The sequence below is a fragment of the Cyprinodon variegatus genome, unplaced genomic scaffold, assembly GCF_000732505.1.
Source record: "Cyprinodon variegatus isolate N-32 unplaced genomic scaffold, C_variegatus-1.0 Scaffold1, whole genome shotgun sequence".
Lineage (NCBI taxonomy): Eukaryota > Metazoa > Chordata > Actinopteri > Cyprinodontiformes > Cyprinodontidae > Cyprinodon > Cyprinodon variegatus.
Window position 1 is genome coordinate 1,538,173 of NW_015150454.1, and position 17,547 is coordinate 1,555,719.

General features: G+C 37.0%; 1 pseudogene; it reads right to left on the reverse strand.

Moving 5' to 3' along the window:
- Positions 1–5,207: 5,207 nt before the first annotated feature.
- The window catches only part of LOC107099754, a 15,190-nt pseudogene continuing 2,850 nt past the window's right edge, over positions 5,208–17,547 (reverse strand).

The window sequence follows — 17,547 nt, forward strand, 5'->3', positions numbered from 1 at the left end:
AGCTAAAACCAAAAATGACTAAATACAACTGGAATACAATGGTACAAGTACAAATGATAAAATCTGGGGAGTTATGACCACTTCTAGTGGTTAGAGCATTGCATTTGGGTTAGAGGTTCTGAGCTATAGTCCCACTCATTTCCACAGACTGCCGCTCTGGGTCCTTAAGCAAGACCCTTAACCCCATACTGCTCTCCAGGCGCCAACAGTGGCAGCCCACTGCTCCCCAAGGGGTTGGGTTAAATGCAGAGGGAAAATAAAGGGATTTACACAAAATGTAACTCTTAAAAAAAAGCAACATGTTTTAAAACTTATTCATCTTTTTGTCATTTAATAAAACAGAAAAAAGTCACTTTGCAATAAATCCATTAAGTAAAACTTAAATGACAACAAACTTAAATTGCACAAATTAAGTGCAATGAAATAAATTCATAATCTCAGCTGGAGCTCAAATTATAACAGCTTAAGGCACTAAGATGTTCAACTACTTTGCTTCTGCTTTTGATTTAGCTGTATACTTCTGATGACTGCTGTTCAAAACTTTAACAGAGTGAGGAGTCTCTGCTCAGTGTGCTTTTCCTACACAGCCTTCGAAACAAGTCCTGGACGGAGGTAGATCCATTTTATGGTACATGCCCCAGGATATATCTTATATGCTCCAGTAAAATTCCCCATTGCATTTAATCCAAGGTTTTCATTGTTAAATAAGAAAAGAAGTACATTAAGATTTCATTTAAAAGATTACAAGATACTAAATAATCACTGTAGTGGTTATTAAAGTCACATAATATATGCTCTGTTAAAGTTCAGTACATTTCGGAATGTATTGTGGCTCTCAAAAGTCTAATTCGTGTTAAAATGTTTCTGTAATGGGACAATATAGAGCCATCATAGATTATTTCAAATCTTTATAAATCATTTGACCTTTTTTTCTAAGACTTTTTTTTTTTTTTGCTCTATTAAATTCAAACAATAGAGGGGAAAAAGGTAGTAAAAGCTGCAGTGACCTGGTTTTATAACTGGTCCAGACTCAGCATTCAGTCTTCTTCTGTGAGGGTGAATCAGCATGCCACATCTTGTCCTGGCAACATTTGTTCACTCTTCCAATCCAGTCTCCAACACTGTCAGATTATATTACATCTTTTTATCAAACCTTAACCCTAAACAGTCCCTGTAAGTTTCTGGTTCTGACAAATTCAAAACCTTAACTTTTCCCTCAGGAAATCATTTCAGGGTTTTGGAAACAGCCTTAGATAGAGATAGTGAAACCTTAGATAGTGAAGCAAAGGGGCTTCAGATTTATTAGCTGAACATCAGTAATACTAATCCGCCATTCCGCATCCCAAAGGTACAGTAATGGATTAAGATATGGTTAAAGCATAGGCCACTGGAGTAAAATGAACCCGCTCACATGCTTAGGAATCCAGTTTGAAACGATTTGAGCTCTTTGAGACGGTGAGTTCTCTTGCTGGTCTGTAGCCATAAGCTAATGGCTGCAAGGTGGTCAAAACGGCATGAGCTCCCACACCATTATAATCCCGGCCACAACTAAAACCACTGATAAAAGGCAGGATGTTTCATGTTTTCATCTTGTTTTAGCAAAATTCTCACCCTGTCATTAGAATATTGCCTCTGAAATCCTCAATAAATATTTTTCTATTTATAATTCCATACTAAAGTCCAGTTCTAGTGAACCCAGACGATCTGTAGCCATACATGTCCTGTAGATATCCAGACCCTGTGGTCTAATGTTGCCATCTGCTTTGACATGTTTTGTACATGTTTTGCTTTACATACATATGTGATCCACACATGGACATAATTACTCAAACAAGCTCATAAAATGTACATATTCACCGGATTCAAGTATTTGTGATGTATACACAATTATTTCTTGATTTATATACTACCAATGGTCTCATTGCATTTGTGTGTTTGAATTTTTGAGACTCACCTGATGTGACTCAAAGCACAAATGCATTTTTTTAACAAGCTAACTACAGCCAATTAGGTAATTCGATTGTTTCAACCAAACTCAAGAATGTATACCACATGGACAAAGATTTTGTGATATAAAAAGTAGGATGTTACATGAAAAAGTAGGATGTTGCTGCACCAAGCAGAAAGAGATGACGACTGACCACATATCATACCATATTAGTATGCTTTACCCTATTCCAGCTGTTGTTTTTTTGTGTTTTGTTTTATTGTTTAAAGAAATCAAAATCATTTACTGTTGATTCAAGTTTTTAATATATAATGTTTTATAACCATCCATCCATTTTCCATCACGCTTATCCCAAGCGGGATCAAGAGGGTTGCTGGTGCCTAACTCTAGCTGTCAATGGTTGAGAGGCGGTGTACACCCTGGACAGGTCGCCAGTCTATTGCAGGGCAACACAGAGACAAACAGGACAAACAACCATTCATGCACACACTCATACCTAAGGAGAGTATAGAGAAGCCAATTAACCTAACAGTCATGTTTTGGACTGTGGGAGGAAGCCGGAGTACCCGGTGAGAACCCATGCACAGGGAGAACATGCAAACTCCATGCAGAAAGAACCCGGCCCGGGAATCAAACCCGGAACCTTCCTGCTGCGATGCAGTAGTGCTACCCACTTCTACACTCTGCAGCTCATGTTTTATAACATTGTATTAAATACTAATCAGGAACACATAAAAAAGAACATGCTATAGAGAGGTTTGTCGGGGGCTTTTAAAAAAGTCATTTCAATTTAGCTCTTAAAGGAATTGTTAAATCATACATTAATAGTCCACCCTACATAAGTTTCAGAGTTAAGCTCTGGACCGTTCTAGATTGTGCCTTGCGTAGAGCCACCTCCCACCTCTCCCAGCTCTGGCTCAGATCTAAACCTATCCTAAAGCCAGACAGAATGTGAGGACTGTGACAAAGTGGTTCAGTTTGTGTTCACCACTTGTCCCTTATTGTTATTTCTGATTCATAATGCTTAAATTTAAACATTAATTTGCAACTTTGCTTCACTTACTATCCAGGGTGTGTCTGTGTTAGCATTATGTTGCAGTTTCCATCTATTTATATGTTTAGGTTAAAGCTACTACTTCTGAATTATTGGTTGAAATTGTGTATTTTGTTTCAAAGTATATTCATGGAATTTGTTTTCCTTTTTATTCACCATTGTTTTTCCCGGTATTTCCTGCTAAATTGTCTAGATGATGTCATTGATTACCTTGCTGGGTTCTTCCGTTTAGAGGGTTTCCTTTGGAGCAATGCTTTGTCTGTTATTCTTTAAAGTAACTTTTTGAATTGTCTTGTATCACATTGTTTATTTTGCAGACTCTTTCATTATGTAGATGTGTTTGTAAATTAGATTAATAATTTTATTCTTTTTTTTCTACCTGTTAAATTGTGGCTTGGTCCACTCACGTGCAGGTGTGTTGCCAATTGGTTATACAAACACTGAGTTCTTGGAAGCTCAGGGAGATGGCTGTCAGAGTGAAACTTGCCAAATAAAAAGACATCAGAGGAATCTGTACCTGTGGCTGAATCTGTTTTTTATTCACCTTTCTGATCTTTGACCAAACTACATTACAAGGACTGTACCCCACTCAGGAGCAAAGAGAGCTGACAGCAGGAGATGTAGCGAGGTCCTACTCTTCCAGGGAAATGCTTATGACAAAATTATTGCCCATGTTGTATACGTTCTTGTGAATGACTAAAACAAGCAAGTTACCTATTTTATTGCAAATCATAGCTTGTTTAAAAAAAACGCATTTGTCGAGTCACGTCATATGAGTGTCAAAAATCCAAACACAAATGGAGTTCAAAGACTACCATAAAACAAGATATAATTGTGTATGCATCACAAATACTTTTCTAAATCTTTTTTTGTGAATGTATACATTTAATTTGTGCTAGTTTGAATCATTATACGCACGTTTGCTTGTTATCCTGTGCTTGTGTGGGTCATATATGTGAGTTTGTGAATATTGAGATTCTTCTAGATCCATACACAATTGAATCTCATTGGATGTTTGTTTTTTTTCTTCTTTTTCTTCATTTTCTAAAAATACTCAAACTAATCCAGCAAAAACAACCACACTACATTCCAAGTCAGTTCAATGTGCATTCTTTACCATGCTGATACTCTTTTTAAAGTCCAGAATATAGTCTTGCTGTCGATTGCTTATGACTGGTGAATTTATTATTTGTGTTAACAAAAGCAATGTGACCAGTGAGTGTATATGTGTGTAATGTCTGTCCATGGTTTTGTGGGGTGATCCTGAATGACCGTCATCCCTCAGCATCCTCTTAGGGCCGACTTGTCAGCCATAAGGCAACTCCAACACCCTGCCAAAAATATTGAAAATACTTTTACGCTTTGAGTAATTTATATTAACTTCACAACAACAAAAATATTTAAAATTATTTTCTTAATGATAGCTCAAACCTTTTGACTGTTTGTATTAATTTAGATAACTGCTGACTGAATTAAGCAATCTGTACACCTGAAAACACTTTGGTAATTTTGGTCATGACATTATTAAATTCTCTTTCTATGAATTGAGGTAACCACGCCCTCATTTTACCAACAATTTCAAAGGCTTCCCCCCCCCCCCTTTGACTTGCTTTGGAAGCGCTCTTCCATGTTGGCTTTGTTTAATGTGCCAGAGTTGTTTTATAGCTGCCATCACTGCCCTCCTACCTCCACATTATTGACTGTAGTGTAGTGTCCTCCTCCACCCTATTACAGGCAGCCAGCCATAGCCCACGTCTTTACAGCCAGGTGTGTTTAACAGCATTTTAAGAGAAGTAAACAGGATTTTTTTTTTTTTTATGTCAGTTATATAAGCAGCCCCACCAGTTAGCCGTATATGACACAAGGCATTTTTGTTGTTATTGAGCAAAATATGAGGTATTTAAGTAAAATAATTTGTGTTTTTGGCATTGATCTTAAAAGTTTTTTTCATGTAGTTCATAAAAAAAAAAGTAATCCCCTTCTTACTTGTAAAAATGTCAACCTTTGTTCACAATCACTGATATATAACCAACATGGAGTGGTCCATATAAGATCTGAAGGATGGAAAATATCATTTTATGGAGATTATAGGAGTTTAAAAATGGCTCTACTGCCCTCTGCTGGCATGAGAATTAAGTAGCCTTGGAAATGTCTGCAACTTTAAAGCTTTATTTTGAAGATTTAAACACAGTTCATTGAAACTCCAAAGCTGTCGTTGGTTAGCCGTCGATTAATATTCCCTGTTACACATTGTTTTTGTTTTGCATTTAAAAGCAGAGTTTGTTTTGAATCCTGTATTTCCTGCATTTATTGTGTTTAATCGTTCAAGGTTAACTTGGAAATTCAAGATTTGCGCATAGAGTAACTTTCCCATGATCTGAACTGATTTCTTTCCCTTAATGAACGCTTTGTATTTGGTAAGCCAATCATTTACAGAACTGACTCTCTTTATGTTTTCTTTACTTGCAGTTTATTAACTGGCATGCTGAGTTATTAAAAGAAACAAAAAACAGGCACATAGAAAACAAACTGAAATATCCGTTGCAAACACAGCACATTTATGGTAAACAAAGATAAAATGTAACTGCAGTCAAACTTTTAGATTATGCACTTGCTCACATTCTCTGCTATTTTGGTACTTCAGCATTCCTGCACATTAATAAACCAGGTGACAACCTTTTAAAATCTCTTTTGACATCAAATCTGCAAAAAAAATTTATAGTATAATACTATTATAATAGATGCCAGCTTTTAAAATATATATTTGATATATGCAATAAACAATTTTAAAGTCCTGTAGATATATGGCAAATAAAAAAATATAAATTCAGCACAGAGAAAAACAACTTATGGCAGGTGCAAGTATGTAAACGTAACATTAGAAGCATTGGCATGCTGTACATGTTTATAGTTTGGGTATAAGTCATACAGAAAAGCTAGAAACCTAATATTCATTAAAAAAAAAGTCTCATATTTTGTAGCAGAAAACCTCTCCATTTCAGTCGTTGCCACCGCACAGCTTTAGAAGCAGTTTCCTGTAGTCTCCTGATGTGTCGCCCTGTAAATTAAAAGTATAAAAACTTAATTTCGACATGCATCTAGCAAAATGATGGCCTTTTTTTTAAAAATGAAAACAATATTAAGCAATACTTCTGAGTGATAAAACATAATTACATGGATATGCGTGTACAGTGATTTTCCATAGTTCTTCACATATTCCTGACGAATATCCAGCAGGTCGACCTCTGAACGGGAGATCATGATCCGGATCAGGGTTCTGTCTTTAGTCCCAAGTCCCTACAGGTATCATAACATATAGATATTTAGAGAGATATTTGCACAAAATATACATAAATACGTAGGGACAGTATATATATACCGGTATATATTTTTTTTACCTTCATGGACTTGTAAAGCCTCCATGCAAAGTAGCCTGGTGTGTTTTTAATACACTTCACTGTGGATGGACAGATCGGTTAATAGAAATAAAAAATTCACTAACATATACCAAGACTTTAAAAACACAAAAATGCATCACACAACAAACAGCAAAATACCTAACTAATAGGTGAAACTAATAGGTGAAACACCACAGAGAGAATGATGATGCTTCTTTAAGGCACCGAATGAAAAACATGCATCTAAGACGTTAAACGTTCCCCTGAGGGACTGTGTAGCTTTGACCTTGGAATCTCTTAAAACATGAAATTAAAATACAGGGACACCAGTAAAGTAAAATGAAACAAACCAATACAGCAGTGCATAAAATGGAAAGAGTGTGATTTCAATACAAAATGTCAAAACGTTACTGTACCATAACCTTAAGAAATGCTGGCATTTTCAGAAAGAAAACAGATCAAAGTGATTAGTATATAAAAAGTAGTTAAAGAATTGTGATAAAAATTAATTTAGCCATTTTGACAGAACATAGAAACATGTTAAGATATTTATATCTGATCATCACAGAGGAAACATTAGCTGTACTGCCTATATTCAATGCTGAAAAGACAGAACCTGTTGAAATGCATTGTTCTTACCCACTGCCAACATGCCACTTTCAAGGTCTCCAGACATCTCTCTGCTGATACTGCTCTCAATATCTCTGGTATTCATGAAACACTACACACAGAAAACACACACACCAGGCATTAAAATGGAGAGATAAGACATCTAAGCACATTCATTTTTATGATTATAAAGCAATTATATGTGGTTCTTTGTGCATCATGTCCCCCTTGTCTGTGGCTGTACTTTTAGAGCATCTTTATTAAGAATCTAGTCTATATGCCAATTAAAAATATAACTTCCCATCTTCGTTTTTATTTTCCAGGGCCTACAGTTATAAATTAAAACTTCCAATTTTGTTACATTGAACATAACCTCTACTTTAGAATCAGAGAAATGAGGCTATGGTAACACCAAGACGTCATGGAGACAAGATTTTTGACAGATAAATGGCAATAATGAAATGACTCATATTTACAGGCGGCCTGTGGCATCAGATGAGAGTTTTAATCAGCCCTTATCCACACAAAGCATGAGTCATGGAACTATGACTTAATTACTGATAATATTTAACAGTCAAATGTTTTTTTTTCTATCTGTCAGTTAGGCACACTATCATGGAGAGAGAAGGAATGCTCCACAGCTCGGGCTGCCTCCAGAGCTACTGTCCTGCATCTATTTGATGTATCTCTTCTCCATGACATCTGAAGTCCCTCCTCAGCATGTCATTCAGACCAGCAGAGGCCTGCCACCCAGCCCTTTGTTTGAGCTGGATCCCTGGAAAAGGGATGCATTAAGAAGTTGCAGCATAGTAGCTCTTAATCTCTAAACTTTAGCTCCCCTGTTGCTCCACAGGCCTGGAATGAGGGCTGCACACTATTATTGATCAATTTTGACCAAAGAATGCAACCTCTTTTTAAATAAGAAGTCTGCTCAATTTTAAAAGTTCTTATGTTTTAAATTTTGAATTGGTTCATGTTTCAGTGATAAGAATGCTGGAAGGTTTTTCTTTTTTTTTCAACTTAACTACAAAATTCAATGCATTTTAATGGGGGATTTATGGTACACACCATTCTAACAAACCAATATTCTGAGGATGTTACCCAGCAAACAGAGACCAGCTGAGGAAGCATTTATTGGATTTAGGTGTGCTGAATCAAGGCAACATGTAAAACATACGTGACATTGAGCCATGCGGTCTCAATTTACTAATCAGTCAACCGTAGCTTCCAGTATCTGTTTAGATTTATTGTTCTGCAGGAAAGTAAACATTCAGCTCAGCCACTAGACTTCTGTAAGGTAATGGCGGTCTGATAATTGCACAATGACAATAAAGGAGTGTAAATAAACATTTCCTTTGTAAAAAAACAAAACAAAAAAAAACAACAAAATAAATTAATTTTAATAGATACATTTAAAAGAAATCACAGGAAAATTTATTTAATTGGAATTTTTTTTTCTACGCTTAATTTTAAGATATACTATAGACGACAGGAACAGCAAAACTGATGGTGGTGCTGTCATGAGCATGCCTAGCCTACTGAATGCAATCGCTGTGAAACAATCAGGAAATAAGTTTTTATTAATCTGATTATTAACAGCTTTATCTAGGCCGGTACTCTCACTCTGTTATTGTTACTCTATGCCTCTAAACCAATGTTCTCTCTCTTCTCTTCGGACACAAATCAGATTAACTGATTATGAGTCAGATTTAGATTTTAAAAGCAGGTAAATGACAAACAAAATGAGAAAACGCACACAGGTGGATCATCAGAGTTTAGTCTGTGAATCCACCTTTAGAGACATTTAAGGTTCTCTGTGGAGTTTTAACTGATCTGAGTGCCTCCTTCTTTCTCTCACTACACCTGAAAATCTTCAAGATCCCATTTCAGATGTTGTGTCTAACTAACTGTTGTGCAATTTCATTCAAATTCTGTTCTAATTTTGTTTCTATAACAATTCTTATGATGATGGAGGTTATTTTAACTGCCTTTTTTTGAAGTAGTTGTTGTTATCATGTGTGTTCTTGTTATTTGAGCATGAATAAACCTGCCACCATTTTTTTTATTTTGTGGGGGACTGGGGGTGCATTAACCCGGTTGGGACACAGAAGAGGGTGCGTGCCAAAAAAAAGACCTATATAGGAACCGTTCTAGAGGATTCTTTTTAAGCTTCTATTTTTCTTAATTTACTCTAACCAGCTTTGCCTTACACTAATAAAAAGCATACGCAAAACCGGTACCCACAGTATGATGCTGCCATCACCATGATGACCCCTACTGATGGTTATTCAGGGTAATAGCATTTTGCATATTGCATCTGATCAGATGTTACATCATGTCACACATGATGTAACATGTTGCTTTGCCCCCTACATGAATTTACCAGACAGGGTCGGCACTTGGGAAGTGAATACGACAAACAATAATCTAATCTGGGCTAACAGATGCAGGGAACGTGAGAGCAGTTGAGGATCATCACATTGCTAAGTAGAATAATTACTAGAAACCGTGCAGCATGGTAGGAAAGCTAGTATTTTTATGAATGTCTGACATTCCGTGATTACGGAGGCTGACTATAAGGAGATGACGCGGTCTGCTCATGCCCTCTTTGTTATCTGAGAACCGAGCCAGAGCTGAACCGCCCCGAGCCCTACTAGTGAACTAGTACCATGTTAGCGCAGTTCGGCTGTTCAGTTTTGAGAGCCATTACACTCAGTTATCTCGGTTACCGTGCTCGGACCGGTTTCAAAAGGGTGGTGTAAATGGGGCTATTGAAGGTTTTAAAAAGTACCACATTCTTATAGGTGCTTTGTTTTTACCTGTTCTGAGATGGGCTCTGCTTCTTGCACACAAAATGGCATTAAATTTGGACTCATCTGTGCCAAGTTTATTCTCTCCAGCAGCATACAGTGCCTGCAGGGTAAAAAAAAAAAACAACAAAAAATGCATTTGTATTTATAATTATATCTTTACAAATGGTATTGCTGGCCATTCAGCAAGGCCTTAACCAAGCTGATCTTTAAAAAAAAAAAAAGTGCAAATAGGCAATTTCATGTCGTTTACAAACTAATTATTTCCAACATAAGATCAGAATTTACCTGAGCGTCTTGTTTAGCCAGGGAGACATCAACATTTTCCCTTTCATCTCGATTACCCTGCAAGATGCAAAACAGCAATACCCATTGGATTTATCACAGCTGGGAAAACAGGAACTGCAGTGGTTTTTGAGATACTAAGCGGAAGTAATTTTCAACGCTGCTGTACCTGAGCCAGAGAGATCAGGAGGCGGCGGAAGTGGCCTGAGGTATCACTTTTAATGGAATCTTCCAAAGATTTCTTATAGGCTGAAAAATTTCATTAGGAAAATTAATACAAACAATTTAGGACTAGTAGCTACAACTTTCAACAAAGACTTGAAATTATCCTGTTGATCACCCATCATGTTATTTTTTTAATTACATTTACTAATAGAGTAAGTAGAGTAGAGTAAGTAGCTGCATATTTATAGTCCATCTTACTTTCTTTGTAAACTCGGTTTATTTCCTTGATCTCAGCATTGGAGCGCGAGGACAAGACCTCTATCAGGCAGGCTTCATCAGTTCCAGCTCCCTGTGAGGAGGAAAGCAGAGTACATCTATCATTTTACAGTTTATCCCTATATCTGCTTTGTGCATCTGTTGCAGAGATGTTCACATCTGCAACTCATGGAATCACTTTCTTGTCTCTGTCTTTTTCTGAGCACTTGCCTTCATTGCATCGTGGAGTTCAGAGGCGTCCAACTCTGCGGGGCTTTTCAACATGGCCTTGACCAGGTTCCTGAAGTCTCCGGAAAGTTCTGAATGCAGATCTTTAAGTAGATCCTGGACAAGAGGTTGGAATAATTTACAATGACTTTTAAGGTCATCTGTTCCCCACATGAGTTTATTGTTGGCACCAAAAGTCTGCTTGGCATTTATATCAATGGAATGGACATTGATCCATGCTTTTTTAAATATTTTCAAACAGTGTTACCCCCATTTTTTTTTTACAGGAGTCTATTCCAAAATCAAAAAGTATGTAATGTACACAAAAAATTAAATAAAAGAAAAAAGTCCCATAATAATAACCCTTGACAGTAAAATTACCTTCCCATAGGATGTTTTGTAGGCCCGGAGTAAAGGTACTCTCTGTTTAACGGAGCGACTGCCCAGTAGCTCAATAATGGCTTGTTCATCGGTTCCTGAAAAGGCAATTCCAAATGAAGCCTTAGGCACAGAGCAGACAAAAAAGTGGCCTTATGGTTTTTATTATTCTATATTTAAATAACATCTACACTACATCTGTAATTCCAAGCTTAAAAAAGCACTAAATACATTGCAAAAGTAATGTGAGTATTTGGTTTTATAAGGTTGAGTGGAAATTTGAAGAGGGCCGAAATGCAGAAACGGAAGCTGAGGTCGTTTCTTGCAAGTTTCTGTTCTTAAACACATAACAAAATGTCTATCGACTAATTTAACAGAATCTGTGAGAATATCAATGAAGTGGTGGGTCTCTCCAGACATTTCCACACCTCATTATTTTCCCCTCTAGAAAGTGCAGTTGAAACTTCTGGAGCTACATGCTCTCTAGGCTGGACGCTGATTAGCTAAGATCTCACAAAATTTTCTTGTACCAGTTTTGCTGCAACCTCTCATGTATCCATTGATCACCTAGTATAACTTGATCCTTATAGGTCATTACCATTTTAGTTCACTACTTGTCCTGGCTTCAAAGCTTTGGAACCAATGTCTGCTTGGGTGATTGTATTTTCTGAAGGTACAGCAACCTTTCAAGAGCCTTTTGCTCTGTCATGTTTTCCTTTCCAACAGGTATCGCCTTATGCTTGAAAGCATCTGGGCAACTACAGAGGGAATGCCTATTAAAAGCAATAAAGATCATGCTGGAGCCCATTTCTCCTCGTGCACGCTCTGTTTAAAAGTTGCTGTTTGCATCGCTCATACAAGCTTACTTTATAAAAGAAGTTTTGCAATTTTTCCCCTATGTAAGACTCACCACCGGTAAGTGAAAATGGGGATGAGTACGTAGGAAGGCCTTACTTAAAGATATCACCAGAATGATTGAAAATTAGGAGGACCACTTATTTTGATGATCCACCCAGAAAAAGAACATCCTTCACTATATCTTTAAGCTGCACAGAGGATGCAATGGACACTTTGCTGACGACAGCTGATCTACGCTGCTGGAACTTCCAGCAGTTGATGCCTGTGATACACTACTGGCGTTCTGCTTAGCTGTGCATTCCCACATCCCTGAGTTTTTCCTAAATAATATGTAGCCACACCAAGGCAATTTTTAAATAAATTCCCAAAAACATGCTTCTTATCCATTCTTCGTTGTCCAGCAGATTAATTAAAGGCATTTTAGTTTTAAAACCTTTTTTGAATCATCTGAGTCGAATGTTATAAAGTCACACTGTAAGGGGAATAAGCTCAGTGGTTTATCAGAGTAATATTTAAAGCACTGTGTCACAGAAACCTATTAAATTAGGTGTTATATGTCAGTTTGTCTTCGGGTGAATATCGGTCAGAAACAAAATATATTTAGCACATGTTAAAGATTAAAATCCAGATTTTGGTAATCGGCATATGAACAGCATAACTGCATGTACGCAGCAGGACTTTCACAGAAGAATTTGTTTAATTGCACATTAAAATCTTTAAAAACAAAATTGGAGCAAAAAAATAAATAAAACAACAGAAAAAAACGAATTTATAATAAATAAATAATACAAAGATGTGTGGAGTGCACTGACTACGTCAATACTTGTCTGTTCTAGTAAGGAAGGACATTTATAAAATAATTTTTGAACATCATTTTTTGATTTATGCAGAGATTTGCAAGTTTTAATGTTTATGCATCATTAAACTTCTTAATGCAGTATATGAATGAAAAATAAAGTATTATGGTGCCCTTTAATAACTCAAAGTTGATTCACTTAAAGGAAGCCTTACTGCTTCATCAGTTACCCTTTTACCTTATATGATTAAAGGGGGAATCACTGTTTTGTTTTGAAGATGTTGTCTTGTTGAGATTTGGTTAAATCTGTGTTTAGTTAGAAAATGTTATATCATCAGAATGTGCCTTAATCCTCCAAGTAACCAGGCGATGCATTTTGTTTTGGCAAGCCTGATTCTGAGGCTGCCAAGATGTCCACCCTCTCTATCTTTGAACCCAAAAATTGTCTAATTTTATGAAATTTACACCCATCATCCCCTTATCTATGAACCTGCAATTTCTCCAGCATAAACAAGTTCACTTTTCACTTCTCTTCCCTCTACTCCAGAGATTCTACCATGAGCAACTAACTTCTTGTGTGCGTGTCTTTCCTGCTTGTTATAAATATATAAAATGTGTGCTGTGTGTTTTAAGGACAAATTTATATGGGAACAAACCTGACCTGTTTACCTTCCAATTCAATTAGATATTTCACATAAATTTTCCCAAAGTGTAGAACATTGCCATTTTGTCTCTCTTCCTTCAGACTCATGACATTCCTGTCAAATTACTGCGTAAATCTGACCAACTATAAGAACTATTCAGTCACATTTGCAGAGAATAGTGAGCCATCCCCATTCATTTTAACCAGGGGTACAGTTAAAAAAAACAATCTAGAAATTAGGGGTGGGTATTGCCAAAGATTTCACGATTCGATTCGAATCATGATTCATAGGCCATGATGCGATTCTATCACGATGCATCACGATACTTGAAATAATGCGATGCATTGCAATATTTTCTCCTCTATGTTTTGTTTTTGAATGACTTGGCGCAGTATCCCGCGGCCGGAAATGCTTGTGACACAAGGCAGCGTGCGTCAACACATCCGCAGCGACATCTACTGGACTGGAAGTTGTATTACACATGTTTTTGGCTGATGTTCGCCAACCATTCATGCAATTTTATTTATTCATTTTTTAAAATTAATAATCGATACTTGGCATCAAGAATCGATGCAGTAGATCACGAAAATTAGAATCACGATGCATCATCATGACGATTATTTTGCACACCCCTACTAGAAATATGTCAATATTTCTTGAATTAAGTGTATTTACCCTTAATTTAAGTAGGTAAATAAGATGATTTTCCAATGGAGTATTTTTACTCTTAAAATAAGATAATTAGATAACTTGAAACGAGAAAAAAGGCAATAGTTTGTTTCTTATTTTAAATGAAAATTGTCTAGTTCCATTGGAATAGTCTCTTAACTCCTCAATTCAAGAAAAAAGTCACTTATTTTAGGTAAAAATTATTTACTTAGATTTCGATTTATTTTTCCAATGCAAATGCTACAATATCATACAATCCAGGCTTCCATCAGCTCGGATTATTAATTGGGTAAATTGGGGCGCTAAATCTAAAACCCACACAATGAAGCTAAACACGGTCAGAAAAAAATGTGTGCTCCTTTCCTCCAGCCATTTACCTCTTAATCACCTAGCAATGTCAAACTTTCTCAAAGCTACAACCACTTAGTTCTTTAATCGTAAACAAATGGTAAATAATCCGTACTTAGACATAGCTTTATCAAGTCCAAGAGTCCCAAAACTATTTACACTAAATCCAGTCATTCAGTCACACACACTAACTATATATACTAATCACCATTTGTTATCTGAACAGAACTCAGACTATGTTACTGTCATTATAGTGTCATTAAATGTTAAAAATTGTATTTTGCATCGGTCATAACAAGCAATTGATCTTTTTTACTATGAAGAGACTTAGGTTGATGAATGCCAAACATCCAGTATGTGCTGATTTAGCTGCTTTGAGTCCAACAATCTGTGAAATGTTCTTCCTACACTACAATATAAGATCCCCACTGTACTTCGTAATCTGTGTAAAAAAAATATTTATGCACTGAAAATTAACCAGCAAAAAATAAATACCGTACTTAGACTGGAAGATATCTGCTAACTCAGTAAAATGTGATTACGGTCTTGGCCAAGAAAACTCACCAAAGCCCTTCATAGCTTTCCTCAGAACCTCCACATCCTTCAGTGGATCCGCTCCAGGGAAGTCCTTGATTGTTCCTCTAAATCCTCTCTGATGTAAAACAATAGAAACAACACGATAAAAAAAATCTTATTTATGTTTGTATGCAACAAACGAACAAAGCACAAATTGATGTTATATTTTCCAAGAAAAGTTTTTCTTTAGCATTTCTTACACTAATAGGCGGGACTACTGGCATGGCTCCTCCTCCATAGGCTGGCATAGATGGATTCTGTGACGGGACATTCGGATACCCTGGCATAGGTGCTGGTGCTCCTCCAAAGCCAGGCATGGGTGGGTTGGGTGAAGGTGCTTGTGGGTATCCAGGCATCATCTGTCCAGGCTGCCCAGGGTAGCCCTGTTGTTGGGGCATGGTGCCTCCTGGCTGTGGGTACAGGCCATATGACTGTGGGTTAGGATAAAGGGAACCGTTTCCGCCCACATGGGGGGCAGGTGGGTACCCTCCTGATGCAGGTGGGTAACCCGCCGATGTTTGGAAAATAGATGGGTTTGGAGTAAATGCTCCCATGCCAGCAGAGATCTGGTTGCCCTGTGAAAGATGGCATCCAAAGTAATAATGTTTGGATAACTTAGGGTTATTCAGTTCAGAGAATAAACAGCAGTTTACAACTTGTTTTGGTGTACATCGATTAGTGAAGTCACATTTATGACATCATTAACATATTTATGTCTTCTATCTTAATATCAATCTCAGAAAAGGAAAATACAGTACATTTTTTCTCCAGTTTTTTTCTAGTTACTTGGGTATTGAGGCAAATAATGTTATTTAAAGTGTGACCATGCTCATGAAAGGCACTTTAAAACGTCAGAAAATGAGAAACAAAACAGATGTAGCAATGAGAAAAAAATATATAGAACACATAAAAGTGGCGTCAGGCTGTTGGGAAGAGTAGGTATGCATGAGATTTTAGCACATGGCGGATTTTCATGCAGTAGCATAAGAGAGAGAAGCTGAAAAGGAAACTGCACCGCTGAGCATTTAAAAAGGCGTACTTCAGGTAAAGAAATCTTACCGTTAAACGTGAGAGCATCAGTTTCCATTATAGGCTGTGCAACTCTGTCTAACTGCAATACTTAATGCAATCATCTGAATATAGTGCATTTTGATTTAAATAAATAAGCTTATTTAACTTGTATTTAATTGATAACTTACCATGCCTGCATTGTATCCAGGGTTAGGATAGCTGCCAGGAGCAGCAGAGGGGTATCCACCAGAGGGGCCTCCTCCCCATGAGCCTGCATTAGAAAGCAAACAAGATATGTGTTGTGCAGCAAAAGGTCTGATAAAAATTCACATTTAAAGATTGGCACAGAATGGAGACCTTTATCTGTAGATTTACTGCTGTTCTATTTGTTTAACATCCTGATGAAGGAGTGCTGGGCAGAGAATGGGAGGTGTATGCAAATAATGAATGAAAGCTTTACATCTCTTAGCAACAGTAGGGATACACATGCTTTCAGGGAAAAACTCTAATTATTAACGAAGTATTGTGTCTCGAGGTTCTTGTTGTCTGCAAACTCAATGTAGAAATCCTTTCAGAAAGGAAACGCAACATAAGCCGATAAAACTGTCCAATAAACACATATTTCTTTCTATTTGAGTTGGATGAAAGTATTAATGGGAAAAATAAAGGTATTGCCCATAGTTAACTGGCTTGATATGACCAGCAGTTTTATTAATGACTATGTCATGACTCTCTAAAAAGCAGTTATACAAGTTATGTTGACCTAAAATTAGCAATTGCCAATATGCAAAAACATCAATTAGCTCAACAAATATCCAAAACAAGGATAAAAAAAAGTCTTTTTTAACTTTTAAATAATTGTAAGATATTTTTATATGAAAATAAATCATTCCTGCCAACACAAAAAAAAGTTTGTATTGTCACAAACCCTTGAATGTTTGCTCACCTGTTGGCAGTGGTGGGTAGGCTCCAGCCTGAGGAGGATACGCTCCAGGCTGCGGAGGATAAGCTCCAGGCTGCGGAGGATAGGCACTGGGTTGGGGAGGGTAGCTACCTGGCTGAGGGGGGTAGCCTCCTGCCTGGGGGGGGTAAACCCCTGGCTGAGGTGGGTAACCAGCAGGTTGTGAAGGCCCGAAACCAGGCTGTGGTGGGTATGCTCCTGCCTGAGGGGGGTATCCTGGGTAGCTCATTGCTTTAAACACAGAAATTAATATCTTATCAAATATAGTTTGACAAGCAAAAGTGCATATATTATATATAGAACTGCATATATTACTTCTACCATCCTTTACAAAATATTTCAAGCTAAGTCGGATTGAATTGAGACCATTTGTGATCGGTAAGCTATTGATACTATTGAAGTTTCAATAACTAAGATACTATACAGTATCTTAGTTATTGAAGCTAAGATACTGTAATTGAATTCTCATTTACATTACAAATGTAGGCTTTGAAATAGATAGATATATATATCGTCGCTGTCGGACGGAAACCTCGTATGTCCAAAACCATAAA